Source organism: Haliotis rubra, unplaced genomic scaffold (genome assembly GCF_003918875.1).
Source record: "Haliotis rubra isolate DU_JTF1 unplaced genomic scaffold, ASM391887v1 Scf50, whole genome shotgun sequence".
Classification (NCBI taxonomy): domain Eukaryota; kingdom Metazoa; phylum Mollusca; class Gastropoda; order Lepetellida; family Haliotidae; genus Haliotis; species Haliotis rubra.
Genome location: NW_025767191.1, coordinates 1,992,118 through 2,019,034, shown reverse-complemented (window position 1 = coordinate 2,019,034; position 26,917 = coordinate 1,992,118). Strand labels below are relative to the sequence as shown.

The 26,917-nt window shown below is 41.1% G+C and overlaps 1 protein-coding gene across 1 annotated transcript in view; it reads right to left on the bottom strand.

Moving 5' to 3' along the window:
* The window catches only part of LOC124291875 (protogenin A-like), a 256,918-nt gene that overhangs the window by 144,777 nt on the left and 85,224 nt on the right, over positions 1–26,917 (bottom strand). Inside the window, exon 2 of the mRNA XM_046728940.1 lies at positions 19,735–19,809. The gene's annotated coding sequence lies outside the window, so the exon portion shown is untranslated. The remainder of the gene's footprint in view (positions 1–19,734; positions 19,810–26,917) is intronic.

Sequence of the window (26,917 nt, the reverse complement as noted above, 5' to 3'; positions counted from 1 at the left end):
CTATGCACCACACAAGCTAAGATTTGACATTTTTGTGTGTACGCATTGAAGATCAAATATATTGAGTATTTACAAGAATTCAAGCATACTTGTATGCAATAGACTTGATAAGAATTGAGTTTTCAAATAACTATATGTGTAATTTACGCAGATACGCAGCTTATCTGTACCTCTGGAGAGTGCCAGTACACACAAGTACAATTAAGAGAGTGCCATTACACACAGGTACATTACAGAGAGTGCCATTACACACACAGGTACATTCCAGAGAGTGCCAGTACACACAGGCACATGACAGAGAGTACCAGTACACACAGGTACATTACAGAGAGTGCCAGTACAAACAGGTACTTTACAGAGAGCGCCAGTACACACAGGCACATTACAGAGAGTGCCAGTATACACAGGCACATTAAAGAGAGTACCAGTACACACAGGTACAATTATGAGAGTATTGATATACACAGGTACATACATATATGATGAATGTATCTATACATTTAGATACATTAAAGAGAATATTTTTACACACAATAACATATAAAATGAGAACATTGATGGGAACGTTGCTGTATACAGGTTTTGATACACACAGGTACACAGAACACGAGTACTGACATCAGCAGAAGAAGACTGTAATGAGGCACATGTACAAGGACGACAGGCAGGTTTAAGAGATGTCAGCCATGTGATGTCTAACGGCTACAGTAGACCGATGTTAACAGGGGAGTAGAGACTGATCAAACTATTGATGGAACTACTGGTGCATTACAATTGACCACTGGCCTATAGCAATAGTCAATGAGTGAAATGTCCACAGTTGATATCAATACTACCCTGCATTCTCAATAGTATCGTAAGAATTGTCTTATACAATAGAAAAAAACACAGATATTCATTTATTCAGGTTATTTTACATACACACACACCCCAGTATTCATCCTGACCAGTACAACAGTTACACTGACCTCAATATTCATCCTGACCAATACAACAGTTACACAGACCTCAGTATTCATCCTGACCAGTACAACAGTTACACACACCCCAGTATTCATCCTGACCAGTACAACAGTTACACTGACCTCAGTATTCATCCTGACCAGTACAACAGTTACACAGACCTCAGTATTCATCCTGACCAGTTCAACAGTTACACACACCCCAGTATTCATCCTGACCAGTACAACAGTTACACACCCTCAGTATTCATCTGGACCAGTACAACAGTTACACATACCCCAGTATTCATCCTGACCAGTACAACAGTTACACACACCCCAGTATTCATCCTGACCAATACAACAGTTACACACCCCAGTATTCATCCTGACCAATACAACAGTTACACAGACCTCAGTATTCATCCTGACCAGTACAACAGTTACACACACCTCAGTATTCATCCTGACCAGTTCAACAGTTACACACACACACACCTCAGTATTCATCCTGACCAGTACAACAGTTACACTGACCTCAATATTCAACCTGACCAGTACAACAGTTACACAGACCCCAGTATTCATCCTGACCAGTACAACAGTTACACACACCCCTAGTAATCATCTGGACCAGTACAACAGTTACACATACCCCAGTATTCATCCTGACCAATACAACAGTTACACACACCCCAGTATTCATCCTGACCAAATACAACATTTACACAGTACAACAGTTACACCCCAGTATTCATCCTGACCAGTACAACAGTTTACACATCCTGACCAACAGTTACAGTATTCATCCTGACCAGTACAACAGTTACACACACCTCAGTATTCATCCTGACCAGTAGTTACACACAGTTACACTGACACACACACCCCAGTATTCATCCTGACCAGTATTCATCCTGACAGTTAACAGTTACACAGTACCTCAGTATTCATCCTGACCAGTACAACAGTTACACAGACCTCAGTATTCATCCTGACCAGTACAACAGTTACACACACACATCCTGACCAGTACAGTATTCAACCCCAGTACCAGTAGTACAACAGTTACACACACCTCAGTATTCAACCTGACCAGTACAACAGTTACACACACCCCAGTATTCATTCTGACCAGTACAACAGTTACACAGACCTCAGTATTCATCCTGACCAATACAACAGTTATAGAGAGTCCAGTATTCACCCTGATTGTAAGCAACCTTGTAAACATCACACAATTTAGATTCACCAGCTGTTACAAAATTACATCTTTATCCACATACATGAAACATGTGATCTATTCAATTCAACTTGTTAAAACAATTATTGACACAATAAACAATAATTTGACCTATGAGGTTTTTAAACATCAATATTGAACATGTACACTATTTTAGGAAAAGCAAGCTGTAATTCTCTATGTTCAAAGCAGGAGACAGTTCATGTGAGGAAGCTGAAAGGAGGACTTTAATATCAGTCTGGGATGAGGATGAGAAATCTCCTCACTTCAGTTTTAAATTGTGTTTTATGTGTTTAATCCCCAACACCATTAAAATCTGTCCAAATATCCCCCAGCAGGACCCTACACTATCAAAGGGATTAAATTGGTTCATTTAATTTTATCTTGGAACAGAGTTGTGACACTGATGTGATGGTGGAAGTTGTGCCGCTCTCAAGACATGCACATGGAGCGTGGTCTGCGTATTTCATTACTGTTAGAAACCCCACTCTATCATCAATTAATATGTCACTCAAATTGATTTGATGACATCTAATTCAACATATGAAAGGATGAATGAATTAGATCTACTTTTTGAACCAAAAAGAGTTGACATATTTCAAATTTATTGAATTAAACAAGACCAAACAGAGCAAGTGGCCATGAGTTGATGCAATCAATAGCACGCAATGATTTCTGGGAGAAACTTTCAGTAGGTTGTACACTTTTGTCACTGATTTCTATCAACAACTATCTAATCTTGTTCTTTAATTAATGAAAAGTGAAATTACGATAAGAAATTCTACACAGCTTTCAGGATCATAATGTTTTAGTTCATGTTAAATCAATCACGTTTCAAATAAAGCTGAATGAGAAGTCAACCACAATAGTGAGTGGCTCTCAGAGAGGATACATTACAACCATGTCAGATCATCAACCCTTACAGTGAGTGGATCTCAGAGAGGATACATTACAACCATGTCACATCATCAACCCTTACAGTGAGTGGCTCACAGAGTGGATACATTACTACCATGTCAGATCATCAACCCTTACAGTGAGAGGCTCATAGAGTGGATACATTACAACCATGTCAGATCATCAACCCTTACAGTGAGTGGCTCTCAGAGAGGATACATTACAACCATGTCAGATCATCAACCCTTACAGTGAGTGGCTCACAGAGGGGATACATTACAACCATGTCAGATCATCAACCCTTACAGTGAGTGGCTCAACCATGTCAGATAATCAGTGGATACATTACAACCATGTCAGATCATCAACCCTTACAGTGAGTGGCTCACAGAGAGGATACATTACAACCATGTCAGATCATCAACCCTTACAGTGAGTGGCTCATAGAGTGGATACATTACAACCATGTCACAACATCAACCCTTACAGTGAGCGGCTCATAGAGTGGATACATTACAACCATGTCAGATCATCAACCCTTACAGTGAGTGGCTCATAGAGTGGATACCGTATATGACCGTCTATAAGACAACCCAATGGATAAGACGACCCCCAAACTTGACCCTTAAAATCAGTGTCAAAATGGTATGTTTCGTGCATAAGTCGATCCCCCGCGATGGGGTCCTAATCGCGGCAAACACAGACCACAGACAACTGGCAGTTACCAATAATTATAACTTTGGTCCACATTATTCAAAGAAATATTGCGTCTACTCACGGATCGAAACGAAGTGTAGTTGACAGAAAATGCATATCATATTTTGTTTCTCTAAATATCATATTTATTGTAGCAACAAACTGGCTTGCTTATTTTACCCCATTCAACAATCACAAACTGATTACCGCCTCGTTTTCCATTGACTGCTTGTTTACAGTAACATCAGTAAAAATGTGTGAATTTAAATGGCTTCCGTATTTTACCCCATTCCATGTGCGTACAACTTCTGCTTACCACGTTCATGAGGGTCCATATAACCTTAGTGTTGATTATATATATTTTACATAAAAATTGTAATTAAAATTACACAATGCTAGGTTATATTTCTTTGGGTTAAATAATAGTACTCTGTATTATATTTTACTGACGACTGCGTCAGAATTCGTCCCGTTATATTATTGTGCATGTTTGAACTTGTTCGCTGCTGATTGCCATTTCCGCATCAAATACACATGGTAATCTTAATCTTAATTTATTTATAGAGCAAAAACTGTAATTAAAATTACACAATGCTAGGATATATTTCTTTGGGTTAAATAATAGTATTCTGTATTATATTTTACTGATGACTGCGTCATAATTCGTCCTGTTATATTATTGTGTATGTTTTAACTTGATCGCTGGGAAACATGTGCACAGCTGATTGCTATTTCCGGCTCAGATACACACGGTAATCTTAATCCCTGCAAATAATACAATGCCCACCAAAAACAACTTATAACTTAAAAGGTAAATAATCTTGTCTAGTGATGTTTAATTGCAAATTTGACGTCTCTACTGACAAAGTCGTCTTCTGTTGTTTGTTCACTGAAGTAATATGATGTTGTTTTCTTACCCCTGGAAAAAAGTTTCACGAAAGCGTAACCCATGGATAAGACGACCCCCTTCTACAGACTGCTTTTTATGGTCCTCAAAATTCGGCTTATACATGGTCATATACGGTACATTACAACCATGTCAGATCATCAACCCTTACAGTGAGAGGTTCATAGAGCGGATACATTACAACCATGTCACAACATCAACCCTTACAGTGAGAGGCTCATAGAGAGGATACATTACAACCATGTCAGATCATCAACCCTTACAGTAAGTGGCTCATAGAGAGGATACATTACAACCATGTCAGATCATCAACCCTTACAGTGAGCGGCTCATAGAGTGGATACATTACAACCATGTCAGATCATCAACCCTTACAGTGAGAGGCTCATAGAGAGCAGATACATTACAACCATGTCAGATCATCAACCCTTACAGTGAGTGGCTCATAGAGAGGATACATTACAACCATGTCAGATCATCAACCCTTACAGTGAGTGGCTCATAGAGAGGATACATTACAACCATGTCAGATCATCAACCCTTACAGTGAGTGGCTCATAGAGAGGATACATTACAACCATGTCAGATCATCAACCCTTACAGTGAGTGGCTCATAGAGTGGATACATTACAACCATGTCAGATCATCAACCCTTACAGTGAGAGGCTCATAGAGCAGATACATTACAACCATGTCAGATCATCAACCCTTACAGTGAGTGGCTCATAGAGTGGATACATTACAACCATGTCACATCATCAACCCTTACAGTGAGTGGCTCACAGAGAGGATACATTACAACCATGTCAGATCATCAACCCTTACAGTGAGTGGCTCATAGAGGGATACATTACAACCATGTCAGATCATCAACCCTTACAGTGAGTGGCTCACAGAGTGGATACATTACAACCATGTCAGATCATCAACCCTTACAGTGAGAGGCTCATAGAGTGGATACATTACAACCATGTCAGATCATCAACCCTTACAGTGAGAGGCTCATAGAGTGGATACATTACAACCATGTCAGATCATCAACCCTTACAGTGAGAGGCTCATAGAGTGGATACATTACAACCATGTCAGATCATCAACCCTTACAGTGAGAGGCTCATAGAGTGGATACATTACAACCATGTCAGATCATCAACCCTTACAGTGAGTGGCTCATAGAGAGGATACATTACAACCATGTCAGATCATCAACCCTTACAGTGAGAGGCTCATAGAGTGGATACATTACAACCATGTCAGATCATCAACCCTTACAGTGAGAGGCTCATAGAGTGGATACATTACAACCATGTCAGATCATCAACCCTTACAGTGAGAGGCTCATAGAGTGGATACATTACAACCATGTCAGATCATCAACCCTTACAGTGAGAGGCTCATAGAGGGATACATTACAACCATGTCAGATCATCAACCCTTACAGTGAGAGGCTCATAGAGTGGATACATTACAACCATGTCAGATCATCAACCCTTACAGTGAGAGGCTCATAGAGATCTGGATACATTACAACCATGTCAGATCATTAACCCTTACAGTGAGAGGCTCATAGAGAGGATACATTACAACCATGTCAGATCATCAACCCTTACAGTGAGAGGCTCATAGAGAGGATACATTACAACCATGTCAGATCATCAACCCTTACAGTGAGCGGCTCATAGAGTGGATACATTACAACCATGTCAGATCATCAACCCTTACAGTGAGAGGGCTCTCATAGAGGGATACATTACAACCATGTCAGATCATCAACCCTTACAGTGAGAGGCTCATAGAGAGGGATACATTACAACCATGTCAGATCATCAACCCTTACAGTGAGAGGCTCTCAGAGCGGATACATTACAACCATGTCAGATCATCAACCCTTACAGTGAGAGGCTCATAGAGTGGATACATTACAACCATGTCAGATCATCAACCCTTACAGTGAGCGGCTCATAGAGTGGATACATTACAACCATGTCAGATCATCAACCCTTACAGTGAGAGGCTCATAGAGAGGATACATTACAACCATGTCAGATCATCAACCCTTACAGTGAGAGGCTCATAGAGCGGATACATTACAACCATGTCAGATCATCAACCCTTACAGTGAGAGGCTCATAGAGGGAGGATACATTACAACCATGTCAGATCATCAACCCTTACAGTGAGAGGCTCATAGAGTGGATACATTACAACCATGTCAGATCATCAACCCTTACAGTGAGAGGCTCATAGAGCGGATACATTACAACCATGTCAGATCATCAACCCTTACAGTGAGTGGCTCATAGAGTGGATACATTACAACCATGTCAGATCATCAACCCTTACAGTGAGAGGCTCATAGAGAGGATACATTACAACCATGTCAGATCATCAACCCTTACAGTGAGAGGCTCATAGAGAGGATACATTACAACCATGTCAGATCATCAACCCTTACAGTGAGCGACTCATAGAGTGGATACATTACAACCATGTCAGATCATCAACCCTTACAGTGAGCGGCTCATAGAGCGGATACATTACAACCATGTCAGATCATCAACCCTTACAGTGAGCTGCTCATAGAGGGATACATTACAACCATGTCAGATCATCAACCCTTACAGTGAGGAGGCTCATAGAGTGGATACATTACAACCATGTCAGATCATCAACCCTTACAGTGAGAGGCTCATAGAGTGGATACATTACAACCATGTCAGATCATCAACCCTTACAGTGAGAGGCTCATAGAGTGGATACATTACAACCATGTCAGATCATCAACCCTTACAGTGAGAGGCTCATAGAGAGGGATACATTACAACCATGTCAGATCATCAACCCTTACAGTGAGAGGCTCATAGAGAGGATACATTACAACCATGTCAGATCATCAACCCTTACAGTGAGAGGCTCATAGAGAGGATACATTACAACCATGTCAGATCATCAACCCTTACAGTGAGAGGCTCATAGAGTGGATACATTACAACCATGTCAGATCATCAACCCTTACAGTGAGAGGCTCTCAGAGAGGATACATTACAACCATGTCAGATCATCAACCCTTACAGTGAGAGGCTCATAGAGTGGATACATTACAACCATGTCAGATCATCAACCCTTACAGTGAGAGGCTCTCAGAGAGGATACATTACAACCATGTCAGATCATCAACCCTTACAGTGAGCGGCTCATAGAGCGGATACATTACAACCATGTCAGATCATCAACCCTTACAGTGAGAGGCTCTTAGAGAGGATACATTACAACCATGTCAGATCATCAACCCTTACAGTGAGAGGCTCATAGAGTGGATACATTACAACCATGTCAGATCATCAACCCTTACAGTGAGAGGCTCATAGAGTGGATACATTACAACCATGTCAGATCATCAACCCTTACAGTGAGAGGCTCATAGAGAGGATACATTACAACCATGTCAGATCATCAACCCTTACAGTGAGAGGCTCATAGAGCTGGATACATTACAACCATGTCAGATCATCAACCCTTACAGTGAGTGGCTCTCAGAGAGGATACATTACAACCATGTCAGATCATCAACCCTTACAGTGAGCGGCTCATAGAGAGGATACATTACAACCATGTCAGATCATCAACCCTTACAGTGAGTGGCTCATAGAGTGGATACATTACAACCATGTCAGATCATCAACCCTTACAGTGAGCTGGCTCATAGAGAGGATACATTACAACCATGTCAGATCATCAACCCTTACAGTGAGTGGCTCATAGAGAGGATACATTACAACCATGTCAGATCATCAACCCTTACAGTGAGCGGCTCATAGAGAGGATACATTACAACCATGTCAGATCATCAACCCTTACAGTGAGAGGCTCATAGAGCGGATACATTACAACCATGTCAGATCATCAACCCTTACAGTGAGTGGCTCATAGAGCGGATACATTACAACCATGTCAGATCATCAACCCTTACAGTGAGAGGCTCATAGAGTGGATACATTACAACCATGTCAGATCATCAACCCTTACAGTGAGAGGCTCATAGAGCGGATACATTACAACCATGTCAGATCATCAACCCTTACAGTGAGTGGCTCATAGAGAGGATACATTACAACCATGTCAGATCATCAACCCTTACAGTGAGAGGCTCATAGAGAGGATACATTACAACCATGTCAGATCATCAACCCTTACAGTGAGAGGCTCATAGAGCGGATACATTACAACCATGTCAGATCATCAACCCTTACAGTGAGAGGCTCTCAGAGAGGATACATTACAACCATGTCAGATCATCAACCCTTACAGTGAGAGGCTCATAGAGTGGATACATTACAACCATGTCAGATCATCAACCCTTATAGTGAGTGGCTCATAGAGCGGATACATTACAACCATGTCAGATCATCAACCCTTACAGTGAGAGGCTCATAGAGAGGATACATTACAACCATGTCAGATCATCAACCCTTACAGTGAGTGGCTCATAGAGTGGATACATTACAACCATGTCAGATCATCAACCCTTACAGTGAGTGGCTCATAGAGAGGATACATTACAACCATGTCAGATCATCAACCCTTACAGTGAGAGGCTCATAGAGTGGATACATTACAACCATGTCAGATCATCAACCCTTACAGTGAGAGGCTCATAGAGAGGATACATTACAACCATGTCAGATCATCAACCCTTACAGTGAGTGGCTCATAGAGCGGATACATTACAACCATGTCAGATCATCAACCCTTACAGTGAGAGGCTCATAGAGAGGATACATTACAACCATGTCAGATCATCAACCCTTACAGTGAGTGGCTCATATAGAGTGGATACATTACAACCATGTCAGATCATCAACCCTTACAGTGAGTGGCTCATAGAGAGGATACATTACAACCATGTCAGATCATCAACCCTTACAGTGAGAGGCTCATAGAGAGGATACATTACAACCATGTCAGATCATCAACCCTTACAGTGAGAGGCTCATAGAGAGGATACATTACAACCATGTCAGATCATCAACCCTTACAGTGAGAGGCTCATAGAGTGGATACATTACAACCATGTCAGATCATCAACCCTTACAGTGAGAGGCTCATAGAGCGGATACATTACAACCATGTCAGATCATCAACCCTTACAGTGAGAGGCTCATAGAGAGGATACATTACAACCATGTCAGATCATCAACCCTTACAGTGAGAGGCTCATAGAGAGGATACATTACAACCATGTCAGATCATCAACCCTTACAGTGAGAGGCTCATAGAGTGGATACATTACAACCATGTCAGATCATCAACCCTTACAGTGAGAGGCTCTCAGAGAGCGGATACATTACAACCATGTCAGATCATCAACCCTTACAGTGAGAGGCTCATAGAGCGGATACATTACAACCATGTCAGATCATCAACCCTTACAGTGAGAGGCTCATAGAGAGGATACATTACAACCATGTCAGATCATCAACCCTTACAGTGAGCTGGCTCATAGAGCGGATACATTACAACCATGTCAGATCATCAACCCTTACAGTGAGAGGCTCTTAGAGAGGGATACATTACAACCATGTCAGATCATCAACCCTTACAGTGAGAGGCTCATAGAGTGGATACATTACAACCATGTCAGATCATCAACCCTTACAGTGAGTGGATCACAGAGTGGATACATTACAACCATGTCAGATCATCAACCCTTACAGTGAGAGGCTCATAGAGAGGATACATTACAACCATGTCACATCATCAACCCTTACAGTGAGAGGCTCATAGAGCGGATACATTACAACCATGTCAGATCATCAACCCTTACAGTGAGAGGCTCTTAGAGAGGATACATTACAACCATGTCAGATCATCAACCCTTACAGTGAGCGGCTCATAGAGCGGATACATTACAACCATGTCAGATCATCAACCCTTACAGTGAGTGGCTCATAGAGTGGATACATTACAACCATGTCACATCATCAACCCTTACAGTGAGCGGCTCATAGAGAGGATACATTACAACCATGTCAGATCATCAACCCTTACAGTGAGTGGCTCATAGAGAGGATACATTACAACCATGTCAGATCATCAACCCTTACAGTGAGAGGCTCATAGAGCGGATACATTACAACCATGTCAGATCATCAACCCTTACAGTGAGAGGCTCATAGAGCTGGATACATTACAACCATGTCAGATCATCAACCCTTACAGTGAGAGGCTCATAGAGCGGATACATTACAACCATGTCAGATCATCAACCCTTACAGTGAGTGGCTCATAGAGTGGATACATTACAACCATGTCACATCATCAACCCTTACAGTGAGCGGCTCATAGAGAGGATACATTACAACCATGTCAGATCATCAACCCTTACAGTGAGTGGCTCATAGAGAGGATACATTACAACCATGTCAGATCATCAACCCTTACAGTGAGCGGCTCATAGAGAGGATACATTACAACCATGTCAGATCATCAACCCTTACAGTGAGAGGCTCATAGAGCGGATACATTACAACCATGTCAGATCATCAACCCTTACAGTGAGAGGCTCATAGAGCGGATACATTACAACCATGTCAGATCATCAACCCTTACAGTGAGTGGCTCATAGAGCGGATACATTACAACCATGTCAGATCATCAACCCTTACAGTGAGAGGCTCATAGAGTGGATACATTACAACCATGTCAGATCATCAACCCTTACAGTGAGAGGCTCATAGAGCGGATACATTACAACCATGTCAGATCATCAACCCTTACAGTGAGTGGCTCATAGAGAGGATACATTACAACCATGTCAGATCATCAACCCTTACAGTGAGAGGCTCATAGAGAGGATACATTACAACCATGTCAGATCATCAACCCTTACAGTGAGAGGCTCATAGAGAGGATACATTACAACCATGTCAGATCATCAACCCTTACAGTGAGTGGCTCATAGAGAGGATACATTACAACCATGTCAGATCATCAACCCTTACAGTGAGAGGCTCATAGAGTGGATACATTACAACCATGTCAGATCATCAACCCTTACAGTGAGAGGCTCATAGAGCGGATACATTACAACCATGTCAGATCATCAACCCTTACAGTGAGAGGCTCATAGAGAGGATACATTACAACCATGTCAGATCATCAACCCTTACAGTGAGAGGCTCATAGAGTGGATACATTACAACCATGTCAGATCATCAACCCTTACAGTGAGAGGCTCTCATAGAGCGGATACATTACAACCATGTCAGATCATCAACCCTTACAGTGAGAGGCTCATAGAGCGGATACATTACAACCATGTCAGATCATCAACCCTTACAGTGAGAGGCTCATAGAGGAGGATACATTACAACCATGTCAGATCATCAACCCTTACAGTGAGAGGCTCATAGAGTGGATACATTACAACCATGTCAGATCATCAACCCTTACAGTGAGAGGCTCATAGAGAGGATACATTACAACCATGTCAGATCATCAACCCTTACAGTGAGAGGCTCATAGAGCGGATACATTACAACCATGTCAGATCATCAACCCTTACAGTGAGAGGCTCATAGAGAGGATACATTACAACCATGTCAGATCATCAACCCTTACAGTGAGAGGCTCATAGAGCGGATACATTACAACCATGTCAGATCATCAACCCTTACAGTGAGAGGCTCATAGAGTGGATACATTACAACCATGTCAGATCATCAACCCTTACAGTGAGAGGCTCATAGAGTGGATACATTACAACCATGTCATAACATCAACCCTTACAGTGAGTGGATCACAGAGTGGATACATTACCAGAGCTCCAGATAAGATTTAGCTCATGTGGTTACTGTACCCACTGTATTTTTTTGGAGTGGGTATTATGAATGTTGAGTGGGTATTTCATTTTCCGTTACCCACTGCTTTAAAATATGTGCGTATTTCAGTCCTTTTACTCACCTAAGTATTATGTCATTGAGTAAGTTTACTAAGCAGGTATGTTCTGTCTTATGTCACACCTAATCAAAACCAACTAAAATATAATGGAAATTATTTCATAACAATCACTCATCCTATACTGACAGTACAACACTTGTCCTATACTAACAGTACAACTTGATAGCAATCGATGTTTTTTTCATTAAGCAAGCGATTTTTATAAATATATTCCGTACGCATTTGTTTTAAACTTTTAGCGTATCTAACATTTTAAATGCGTAATTGGTACGTAACAATTATTTTTCAATGCGTATTTGGAAATTTTATATGCGTATTTTACCCGGATACGCAGCTTATCTGGGCCTCTGCATTACAACCATGTCAGATCATCAACACTTACAGTGAGCGGCTCACAGAGTGGATACATTACAACCATGTCAGATCATCAACACTTACAGTGTGTGTCCCTCAGAATGTGTACATTACAACCATGTCACATCATCAACCCTTACTATGTTTGGCTCACAGAATGGGTACATTGCTAGACATGTCACCTGAACAATCATACACTCATAATGTGCACAACCATACATGTGACATGTCACATGACAGTCCCATAGTAGACATGTCACCTGGACAAACACACACTAGACATGTCACATGGACAGTCACACACTAGACATGTCACATGGACAGTCATACACTAGACGTGTCACATGGACAGTCATACACTAGACATGTCACATGACAGTCACACACTAGACATGTCACATGGACAGTCACACACTAGACATGTCACATGGACAGTCACACACTAGACATGTCACATGACAGTCATACACTAGACGTGTCACATGGACAGTCATACATTAGACATGTCACATGACAGTCACACACTAGATATGTCACATGACAGTCATACACTAGACATGTCACCTGGACAGTCATACACTAGACATGTCACATGGACAGTCATACACTAGACATGTCACATGGACAGTCATACACTAGACATGTCACATGGACAGTCATAGACTAGACATGTCACATGGACAGTCATACACTAGACATGTCACATGGACAGTCATACACTAGACATGTCACATGACAGTCACACACTAGACATGTCACATGGGCAATCACACACTTGACATGTCACATGGACAATCACACACTAGACATATCACATGACAGTCTTATACTAGACACGTCACATGACAGTCACACACTAGACATGTCACCTGGACAATCACACACTAGACATGTCACCTGGACAATCAAACACTAGACATGTCACAAGACAGTCATGCACTAGACATGTCACATGGACAGTCGTACACAAGACATGTCACATGTACAGTTGTACACTAGACATGTTACATGACAGTCACACACTAGACATGTCATGTGACAGTCATACACCAGACATGTCACATGGACAGTTGTACACTAGACATGTCACATGATAGTCACACACTAGACATGTCCCATGACAGTCACACACTAGACATGTCACATGGACAATCACACACTAGAGATGTCACCTGGACAATCACACACTAGATAAGTCACCTGGACAATCACTAGACACCTGGACACACACTAGTCACATGTCACACACACTTGACATATGCATGTCACATGGACAATCACATACTAGACATGTCACATGGCAGTCACACACTAGACATGTCACATGGACAATCACACACTAGACATGTCACATGGACAGTCATACATTAGACATGTCACATGACAGTCATACACAAGTGTTTCCCACTGATATGGCAATGTCTCCCGACGCTAAAGAATGGAATATATCTATATTTACTACTTTTTATATTTTGGTTACATAAAAGATGCCTGAAATGACTGTTGCATAATCACCCAATGTAGGCTGTCAACATAATTGAAAACATTGGGTGCAATGTTTTATGAGATATCACGTTTAAATAAGTTTGAAAAGCGGTCAAAGTGTCGTGGTGACCTTGAATCCCCCAATGTAGGCTGTCACCAAATTTGAAGACACTGGGTACAACAGTCCATGAGATATCGCGTTAACAAGAGTTTGAAAAGTGGTCAAAGTGTCGTGATGACCTTGAAAATAAGGTCAAAGTCACCCCAATCAACTGGTGTCTGTGTAATCCCCAAATGTAGGCTGTCACCAAATTTGAAGACATTGGATACAACAGTGCATGAGATATCACGTTAACATGAGTTAAAAGTGGTCAAAGTGTCGTGGTGACCTTGAAGATAAGGTCATGGTCACCCCAATCAACTGGTGTCTGCGTAATCCCCCAATGTAGGCTGTCACCAAATGTGAAGACACTGGGTACAACAGTCCATGAGATATATCGCGTTAACAAGAGTTAAAAGTGTGAAAAGTGTCGTGGTGACCTTGAAGATAAGGTCATGGTCACCCAAATCAACTGGTGTCTGCGTAATCCCCCAATGTAGGCTGTCACCAAATTTGAAGACAATGGGTACAACAGTCCATGAGATATCGCGTTAACAAGAGTTTGAAAAGTGGTCAAAGTGTCGTGGTGACCTTGAAAATAAGGTCAAAGTCACCCCAATCAACTGGTGTCTGTGTAATCCCCAAATGTAGGCTATCACCAAATTTGAAGACATTGGATACAACAGTGCATGAGATATCACGTTAACAAGAGTTTGAAAAGTGGTCAAAGTGTCGTGGGTGACCTTGAAAAAAAGGTCAAGGTCACTCCAATGAACTGGTGTTTGCGTAATCCCCCAACGTAGGCTGTCACCAAATTTGAAGACAATGGGTACAACAGTCCATGAGATATCGCGTTAACAAGAGTTAAAAGTGGTCAAAGTGTCGTGGTGACCTTGAAGATAAGGTCATGGTCACCCAAATCAACTGGTGTCTGCGTAATCCCCCAATGTAGGCTGTCACCAAATTTGAAGACATTGGGTACAACAGTTCATGAGATATCGCGTTAACAAGAATCGGGACGTACGTACATATGGATGCCGTGAACATGGACAGTCATACACCAGACATGTTACATGGACAGTCATACATTAGACATGTCACATGACAGTCACACGCTTGACATGTCACATGGACAGTCACACGCTTGACATGTCACATGGACAGTCGTACACTAGACATGTCACATGGACAGTCACACGCTTGACATGTCACATGGACAGTCATACATTAGACATGTCACATAGACAGTCACATGCTTGACATGTCACATGGACAGTCGTACACTAGATATGTCACATGACAGTCACACACTAGACATGTCACATGACAGTCACACGCTTGACATGTCACATGGACAGTTGTACACTAGACATGTCACATGACAGTCACACACTAGACATGTCACATGGACAGTCATACATTAGACATGTCACATGACAATCACACACTAGACATGTCCCATGACAGTCACACACTAGACATGTCACATGGACAATCACACACTAGAGATGTCACCTGGACAATCACACACTAGATAAGTCACCTGGACAATCACTAGACACCTGGACACACACTAGACATGTCACACACTTGACATATGCATGTCACATGGACAATCACATACTGGACATGTCACATGGCAGTCACACACTAGACATGTCACATGGACAATCACACACTTGACATGTCACATGGACAGTCATACATTAGACATGTCACATAGACAGTCACATGCTTGACATGTCACATGGACAGTCATACACTAGATATGTCACATGACAGTCACACACTAGACATGTCACATGACAGTCAAACACTAGACTTGTCACATGACTGTCAGACACAAGACATGTCACATGACAGTCATAGTATCATCAGACACACACTGGCCTACATAGTACCATCAGACACACAGTTATCTACATAATACCATCAGACACACACTGGCCTACATAGGACCATCAGACACACAGTTATCTACATAGTACCACCAGACACACACTGGTCTACATAGTACCATCAGACACCCACATACCTACATAGTACAATCTGACACACACTTACCTACATAGTACCATCAGACACACACTGGTCTACATAGTACCACCACACACCCACTGGCCTACATAGTACCATCAGACACACTGGCCTACATAGTACCATCAGACACCCACTGGCCTACATAGTACCATCAGACACACACTGGTCTATTCGGTACCATCAGACACACACTTGCCTACTTAGAACCATTGGACAACTATTGATCCATTTAATACCATGTGTCAGAAATTATAGGGGCTGTATAATCATATTCACATTAGTCAAAGTGATCAAGAACTCCTTTGAATTAATGTCAGTAAATAAAGTAATTATGTGACTAGTAAGGTCAAGTAATGAATCCAAGACGTACCTGGTGATTGAGCTATCTGACAATCACATGATTCATCTTCACAATCAGGTTATCAACTTCCCTCACTCCAATAATGATAACTTCAAAAGCAGATTTACTTTTTCTCTCAACTGTATTCGTGAATATTTTTCCAGTGGACTTGATCCCACGTAGTCAGGTGAATCCATAAATCGATGACTGTCACATGAAAACAGTGTCAGTACGAAAACAGATACATTATCGGCTAATATAAAGCACTTTCACTCCTTACAAAATCAAAAACGTCAATAGAAAAATGCAACATTATGACTAAATTAGCCCTTTTTGAAAGGCAGTGATCAAATTTTCCTTTCACGTACCTGATCATAAATGCTTAGTGATCGTTATGCATTTCATCTCGCACATTTCTGTCACCTGCCGGCCAATCACAGCTGACTAAAACATTGCTGATGAATGAAACCCATGTCAGGCATGATGGATGTTGAATATTGGATTAAGTCGTCAATTAGCACAAATCCTAACTGTAAATATAATCAATTTCATGTCAATCAAGGTGCTGAGATACATTTAGCTGTATCAATATTCCTGCTTATCTTTGGGAGGCTAGGGTCTACTGGACACAGACTTTCAATTACCATTCGGCAGACTTCACTTGTGAGCATCAATATATCTAATAAAGACTTCAGCCTAAACATATGCTTAAGAGAATCCTAACAAAGCTGGCTTGATGAACAGGGATATAGCTGGCTTTGTCCAGCTTCAGAGACAAAGCCCAACAGCATTGATATTCCAGCCTTGCCTCATCCTTAAATGTAGTATGGAAAAGGACTATTAGGGAAGGCGTGGAATGGCATATGCTGATTGGCTGTTTTGACAGTTCTGACAGATGAAGATAACACTTTGACTTCAGACTAAAGTGGCCAAATTGTAAACAGCATCAAGCTCTGACCACTGAGGTAGGAGAACACATGGTCAAGTACATGGTGTTCTGACCAGGTAGGGGAACACAGTAAAGTACATGGTGTTGTGACCACTGGGGTCGGGGAACACATAGTCAAGTACATGGTGTTGTGACCACTGGGGTTGGGGAACACATAGTCAAGTACATGGTGTTTTGACCACTGGCGTTGAGGAACACATAGTCAAGTACATGGTGTTCTGACCACTGGGGTTGGGGAACACATAGTCAAGTACATGGTGTTGTGACCACTGGGTTAGGGGTGTTGTGAACAACATAGTCACATGGTCAAGTACATGGTGTTCTGACCACTGGGGTTGGGGAACACATAGTCAAGTACATGGTGTTGTGACCACTGGGTTCGGCACATGGTGTTCTGACCACTTGGGGGAACACATAGTCAAGTACATGGTGTTGTGACCACTGGGGTAGGGGAACACATAGTCAAGTACATGGTGTTCTGACCACTGGGGTAGGGGACCACATAGTCAAGGGTGTAGGGAACACACTGGGTTCTGACCACTTAGGGGAACACATAGTCAAGTACATGGTGTTGTGACCACTGGGGTTTGGGAACACATAGTCAAGTACATGGTGTTCTGACCACTGGGGTAGGGGAACACATAGTCAAGTACATGGTGTTCTGACCACTTGGGTAGGGGAACACATAGTCAACTACATGGTGTTCTTACCACTTGGGTAGGGGAACACATAGTCAAGTACATGGTGTTCTGACCACTTGGGTAGGGGAACACATAGTCGACTACATGGTGTTCTTACCACTTGGGTAGGGGAACACATAGTCAAGTACATGGTGTTCTGACCACTTGGGTAGGGGAACACATAGTCAACTACATGGTGTTCTGACCACTTGGGTAGGGGAACACATAGTCGAGTACATGGTGTTCTTACCACTTGGGTAGGGGAACACATAGTCAAATACATGGTGTTCTTACCACTTGGGTAGGGGAAAACACATAGTCAAGTACATGGTGTTCTGACCACTTGGGTAGGGGAAAACACATGGTCAAGTACATGGTGTTCTGACCACTTGGGTAGGGGAACACATAGTCAAGTACATGGTGTTCTTACCACTTGGGTAGGGGAACACATAGTCGAGTACATGGTGTTCTTACCACTTGGGTAGGGGAACACATAGTCGAGTACATGGTGTTCTTACCACTTGGGTAGGGGAAAACACATAGTCGACTACATGGTGTTCTTACCACTTGGGTAGGGGAACACATAGTCGACTACATGGGTTTGAGGCATGATGGTACAGAGGCTTATTGGGATGAGTATTTATAAAGAATTTTTTGGAGGAAAAAGGACTAATGAAAGGCATTTCCATGTTTTCTTGTCCTACTCTGAAGAAACACCCATCTTGCCTTACTAAGACAGAATCAGTTTCCATGATGTTCAACAATCACTGTGACACAATAAGTGGGGAATATGAATGTATTCTCTGATTAGCCACTGAATCTCTTCACCCCTGCTCCCTATATAAGGACATGTACTCAGTTAGACAGAAGACATAATAAATACATAAATGTCTGCTATTACTTTGTCTCTATTGAACACAAGCATCACAGTCTGGGATGGTTTTGCTTTAAATCTGTGACACTGAGTAGACAGTTATGTGTGCTCATACAAAATATAATGCAGAATGAACAATGAAACACACAAGAGAGATGAAACTGTTTTTGTGAAACACTGGTTATGCTGTATGAAAACAGCTACTGATATAAAGTGATATAGGAGGTTACAAACAGGCTGTTTTGAATGAAAGCTTCTAAAGTCCTTACTTATCTGCCCCACTTCACTGTCATCCGGTTGATCATTACTCACGGCGAGGTTACTCTCCAGGATGGTTGTTGGTTCTACAAAACACAAGATAAAAAACTCATAATGATGAGAAACTGTAACTATATAAAAGGGATGTGTCTTTAAACACTTTTCTCAGAATCAATTTGACAGGAGTTTGGCGCAAAGGTTTGTTTCTGAATATTGATAATGTCAAAGTGTGTTTGAGACTCCACCAACTCTAACAAAGACGCTAAACTTCCCTGATAGACACCATCTCCACCACACATACGCCAGGAATGGACTTGTTAAATCATGACGTATCAGTAGTTTTTTGCCATATCATTATTCTGAAATTGTCATATCAACTGTAATTGACAGGTACAAGAAACAAAACCAAAACTTACTGTGTCATAAGATATTACAACTAAAGAAAGCAAAAAGGTCACTTTTGTCAGAAAGCTCAACTTCATAAAAAATTACATTCAGAAATAAAAATGTTATCGTGAGCAGAATGAGCTCTAATCAGTGTAAGAATATCAAAGCACTGTAACATCAACATTTGGCATTAGAATTTACAAAATCTCACAGTAACCCTACTGTGACTATCACTCTAGCACATGGAAGAGGCCTAGAGTACAGACAGAATCTTCCCATAGCCATGTGGCAACAACCTAAGGCTGTGTGGATATCACCAGGATGATGACTTGAACTGTCACTAGTCATGTGGCAACAACCTCAGGCTGAGTGGATATCACCAGATTGATGACTTGAACTGACACTAGCCATGTGGCAACAACCTCAGGCTGTGTGGATATCACCAGATTGATGACTTGAACTGCCACTAGCCATGTTGGCTTGAACTGCCACTAGCCATGTGGCAACAACCTAAGGCTGTGTGGATATCACCAGATTGATGACTTGAACTGCCACTAGCCATGTGGCAACAACCTAAGGCTGTGTGGATATCACCAGATTAACTGTTAGTACCAGTGACATCACAGCAGCTACTTCTGACCATCCTTGACCATGACCAACCAGGACCATTGCCTTCAGGTCTTGCAGGTCAGAAACATTTTGATAATGATTATGTCAAAAGTTCCAACAAGAGTTGGTCATGAAGTCAACAGATGACTGATGCTGCATTGGCCGCTTTCATAATGGCCATAAGATCCAAACATCCAAGTCTGAGATATACATGTGCCATAAATCAGTAACACCAAGAAGAAAATAGTTTTCTGTTTCCTTTAAACATTCATTACTGTCACAATAAAGGGAACTTGGCATAAACAGGCTATATCATCTAAAGTACATAAAAGCATTCTGTGAACTAATCTTGGTCTTCTTCTGACACTTCCCTCTCCAGAGATACAAACTCAATTTTCTCCCAAGAATCTGTTTGGTCCAATCCTTGTCACATGATAAATCTAGACCGGTTCCTAACACCCATGATAGAGGGCACCTGGATGAACACGTGTCCTTGACACCCATGGGAATAACACAAAGCCATAAGGCCAGCATTATCTTTGGCCTTCTCTGTGTATCTAGACACAGGCACTATGTTCACCAGCCTAACCTGTCTCTTTCTTAAAGGTCACATGCAACCAAAAAATCAAACATAATTAAAACACAATTATCACTTCTTCATGACATATAATATGCATTGCTGATTATGAAAAGACAAATAAACAAAATTATAAGCGTATAATCGCAAATCAAATGTGCAATATTTTGTACTTGGGTTTACCTCCCTCGAAACGAAGCAGCCGGGATACCGAACCCAGTCAGAGCGGGTGGGTGTGCACTCAAGTGTAACGGCTGGTTCATTTGCAGATGCCTTCACGGCTAATTGTGTGTATATATATGGATGTTGGGTTTTGTAAATACATGCTCATTTTTTGTGTATAACATTTTGCAATCAACAGACATCATAACATATCATGTGTTCCAAGTATCACACCTGCCTGTCTGTGTAATTACATAATGTGACAGAGACCTAACTCGGCCATAAATCAATGCGCTTTTGTTTATGGTGTATAGCCTGATTGGTGTTAAGTTCAAATTGCATGTGGTCAGTGGTCGCAGTTGTATATTGAATATTGTCATTAGCAGACAGGCAGGCAGACACACAGGTGTCAATAAAAACAAGACATTGAGTTTTGTCTGTGACAGCGACATATCTATATCACAGTTAGAAATTGTGTCAACGCTTAAATAATGACATTGCTTTTAAGTATCGAACTGAGAAAGTGACTTCGGTAAGAAGAACGTGTGGTGAAATAGACAAATGAAATTATATAAACAGTTTATTTACTGTCATAACATATAAAAAGCTCGCGCCTGTGAGATATCAACAAAACATTATGAAAACAATTTTATAAGTTGAATTTGCATTTTGACGCTTTGTTTCGGTATGTCCATACCGAAAGGTATCAGAATCTGCAAAGTTGTGTTTTACGTTGCATGTGACCTTTCAGATATTAATGCTAATTTTTCGCAACAGTAATGAAAACAAAACCATTCAGGAATTTCAATCACTCCTATATCAAAGGTTTCAGATGTTCTTTGTGTTCTGAGACAGATACATACCCTGCAACTGGTGAGTGAGTGAGTGAGTGAGTATTGATAAATGCCACATCATCAAGTGTAGTAGCGTTACATAGTAGCGTTCACATGTTTATTCATAAACTATATACAACACAAAGTTGACTTTGCCACATTAGTTTGCAGCTAATTGTGGCAACTGGATTGGGAATATTATGCAAAGCCAGCACACTGTCGAGATATGTAGAGGTTATTTTATGTGTCTAGTGAAATATGATACTTTCGCATTTTTGACATCAGGAGATGAATGTAACAGATGTTATATTTGGGATTACACTTTCTTAGTAAAGTACAAATTCTAGAACTTTTGTTTTGTTTTGAGTTGAGCCCCATCGGGGATTCGAACTCCGGCCTCAGAGTCATTGTGTAATCATCAGGAGATGAAGTCATCCAATGCCCATGTTTGTTGACTAAGAGCATTTATATCAACATATGAAATTTCTGTCACTGCAGTGAAAATATCACTTTTTTCAAAAGTTAGAAGTCTTTCACTCTTAAGTGCATGATAAACCCAGGTACTGGATGTGAAATATGACACACTATCGGGTAGCATCAGGTAGGTTTAATTCAAGGAATGCTATCGCAAACTAGTACTGTTAGCTGTTCCTAAGAGGGCCCTGTGCTTTGTACACCGCTCTTCAAGCAGACAACCTTACATAATTACAAGGATGGCCATCGGAGCACAGGTTTCCTTGAAATATAACAGCCCAAGATCGGTACATCCGGGTACTACATTGGCGTACTGCCATGGGTGAGAGCACAGCCGCCAGGGTGCCTGGACTTCGCAGGATATCCGGTCAAACTGTACGGAACAGGATGAGAGAGATTGGACTGAGAGCCAGGAGACCCGACGTCGGGACCGAGCTACATCATCACCATCGCACTCAACGTCTCTGGTATCTAATATTATCCACTTGGTTGTATAGACATTACCTTCTTCTAAACTGATGTAAAAATTCATGTACTAAAGTCTATTTGTTGACGAGTTATACATGTTTGAAAATATAACACTTTCGCAACAGATTTCTGGGTTATGCGTTTCTTTTTTCAAATAGAATATATATAGCATTCACTGATGTAGTCGATGTGTGGAGCTTTACTGCTTAAAGGAGCACTGATCCAGAGCGATTAATGTTCACGCTAACAATCTAATTGCGAATCCTAGCTGTAAGCTGGTCAGTCTCTGCTTCTTCGACCGTGATGGACACATGGACTTGGCTACTGTCCTTCTTGGCAGAATTTCTTCAACCTAAACAGTGGGACATTAGGAAGGATGGATGCCCATCAGATGCCGTTATTTGAAAATATCCCCTGCAGTTCTTGTCTGATTGTAGCATCCCAGCAGTGTAGGCTTTTCAGATTTTCTAGTTCCTGGATGGTAAAGTGAATGATCCAATTTGATCCTATTTCTGTGTTTTTTACTTTGATATTTCATCACGTCATGTAAAATATTATGTCTATTACTAGTATCTATGAGGTAAACACACATTTGATTTCTTTGAATCTGTAAACTAAACAACCCCACTTTGCCATTGCTAGAAAAATCTGCTTTAGGTTACTTAAATAGGTATGTACCGTTTTTAACTTTAGTACACAGTAAATGCTTATATCTATTTCTTATGCAACAATGAAGTTCATATCCTCAAGACAGTGTCTACCCCTAAGTGTTTTTAGGCAATTAAAATTGCATGCAATACAGCGATTAGTACTCCCTTGCTGTAACCCGTGTTTGGTGGTATAAACCTATACTTGTTTATTTGTCATCATTCACTTGATGGTCAGTTAGTGAATTTATAACATGTATAATTAGTGGTAACACCACTCAGATTACCCGACAAAGGTTCCCATTTAGCATTTCTCGTGTCTGGAGTAAATACTCAGCATTATGAATGAAGATCTGATGTGGCAAATGTATTATACTACCAATTGCGCTTGTGGGTGGCGCAGCAGAGATTGCAAACCAAGAATATACCAAATATTGTAGTCGAGCTTCGTGTTTGTGGAACATTTTGTTCATTTTTCCCTTTATTGACACTCTTGTTTGATTTCATACTCTCTGATAGAATCTGATACACATTCTTACGATTGAATATCCGATCAGTTACGCTTCAATGAAGATCTGTTATGAATATTTGATGATCTGGAGTGACTTTTTACAATCATCAAGATTTGAGTATGCGATCTGTTGTGATTTCTTATGTTTTGAGATGTTCATAACGATCTGCTACCTTTTGTTGCCTTCTGTTTGGACAAAGAGGGTCTATTAAACATGATTGTGACACAATTGGTATAAAAGGAGGTAATTTTTGCATTTCGTTACTATGTCCAGTGACTCCATCGTGACAACATGGATACATGCCTATATCCAGCTGCAGGCACTTGAAAGGGAGCAACAGCAGACACAGGGAAGAAAGAGAAAACTAAAAGAGGTAGAAAGTGGTGGGTGAGACCATGAATGACTGAAGACAGAAGGAGAGGGTTTGGACAATATCATCAACTTCTTAACAGCGACCTGAAGACCCTTCCTGATTATCCAACTATCTCAGACTACCTACAGATCTATTTGATGAGATACTGGAGAGGATAACTCACACCATAGAGAGGCAACACACCAGAATGAGGGAGCCACTGACACCTGGACTGAAACTTGCCACTGCTCTGAGACATCTGGCCACTGGTGATGAATACCCCTCATTGTCATACAACTTCAGATGTAGTAAATCCTCTATCTGCCTTCTTATCCCAGATGTATGCAGAGCCACTGTCCAGGCCTACAAAGATGAGGCTTTCAATATTCCTGTAACACCGGCGGCATGGAAAGCAAAGGCCAACGAGTTTGAGGATAGGTGGAATGTTGGACATGCAATTGGGGCTCTGGATGGGAAACATATAGCCATCCCAAAACCAGTAAACACAGGCAGTCTGTACCATAACTACAAGGGTTATTTCTCCATTCCAATGTTGGCTCTGGCTGATGTGAATTACCAATTCATCTGGATAGAATTCGGTGGACTATAGGTCACATGACTGATGCACCAATATTTAACAACTCTGAGTTATATGAATGTTTAGAGGATGGTAGCTTACATCACCAGAACCTTTAGTAAATGATGAACAAGAGGTACACTAAGGTAAAGGCATACCTTACTTCATTCTGGGTGATGATGCTTTCCCACTCAAGAAATATCTCATGAAGCCATATTCAAGGAGAGGGTTAAATAGAGAAGAACAGATCTTCAACTACAGAATGATCCAGAGGGAGACGAATGATTGGAAACGCCTACGGTATCATGGCCATGAGATTCAGATGCCTGCTTGGGATATGACAGCAGGGAACTGACACAGTGAGAGACATGGTGGAGGCTGTTGTGGTTCTACACAACCTGCTCAGGCAGAGGAATCCAGTCATTCCAACACAGGTAATAGACCATGAGTACAATCAGCACATCCTAGTTCCTGGTGCCTGGAGAGAAGAAGTGAAGTGGGATTTAGTGCCACAACCAGGTTTTGTAAACAGGAATACAGGAAGTGGAGATGCAAAGCAACTGTTCAATGGCAGGACCAGATGATCTCTTGAACAATTTCTCCCCCTCGATATTCTGTGAACTGAAAGATTTGTTTATGCTTGACCATGATTATGCTGATCTGCTTCAATAACGGAGATGTGTCATTTTCTCTGTAACTTTCTGTACTCAGTTTGTCAGTTTGAAAATAAACTTTCATTACAACAAAGTCAGTGTGTCACAAACCTTAATGACTTTCATTTATTGACAAACTAAACTTGTAATGACGATAAGCTAGTATGATACGGCTTGCAGTTGGATCACAATGAATTTTGTCTGGCAGCGTGACACAATTTATAGGAAAGCACACCAAACGCACCAGAACATGTCGCAGCACAAGGGAGCATAACAGATCGTGATAGATCATGGACATTAAAAATAATACAGCATGTAAAAACATTCATAGAAATACACTGAATCATATTAGATTGAGATTGATTGTGTACAATGTGAAACAGTGCAGGAGATCTTGATATAATCATAATATATCATAATAGATCTTTATAGAATCGCAATAGATCTTGGTAGAATCGTGGGACAATAGGAACTAACATCTGATACTAGTTATTACGATGTATTATGATCATCCCGACAGGCTCCATTATGCTTTTTCACACTCTTTTACGATTTGTTCCGATGCTCACACTCTACTACGCTGTACTACGTTCTGAAACAATAGCAAAAAAATCGGCATGATAGTGCACAATTATAAAGATGCCTCATGATGATGTAGATCTCTTACAATTAGGACGATTTGGATCTGCGATCTCTCACGCTATATCAGATGAGTTACGGTTAGAAACAAAATCTGAATCATGGCCATCGTGGCCTTGTGTAAACGCAGCATTACATCACATTTTGCATTTATTCTACATTTGAATAACCAGTTTCAACAGAAAGTGAGATGCAACTGAAAGTTGAATATACTGCTTTAGAATAATGACACTATCTACTAAAACTGACACCAGTGACACTGTAATCTTAATAAATCTACATTGGTTAAATTATAATTGTGATA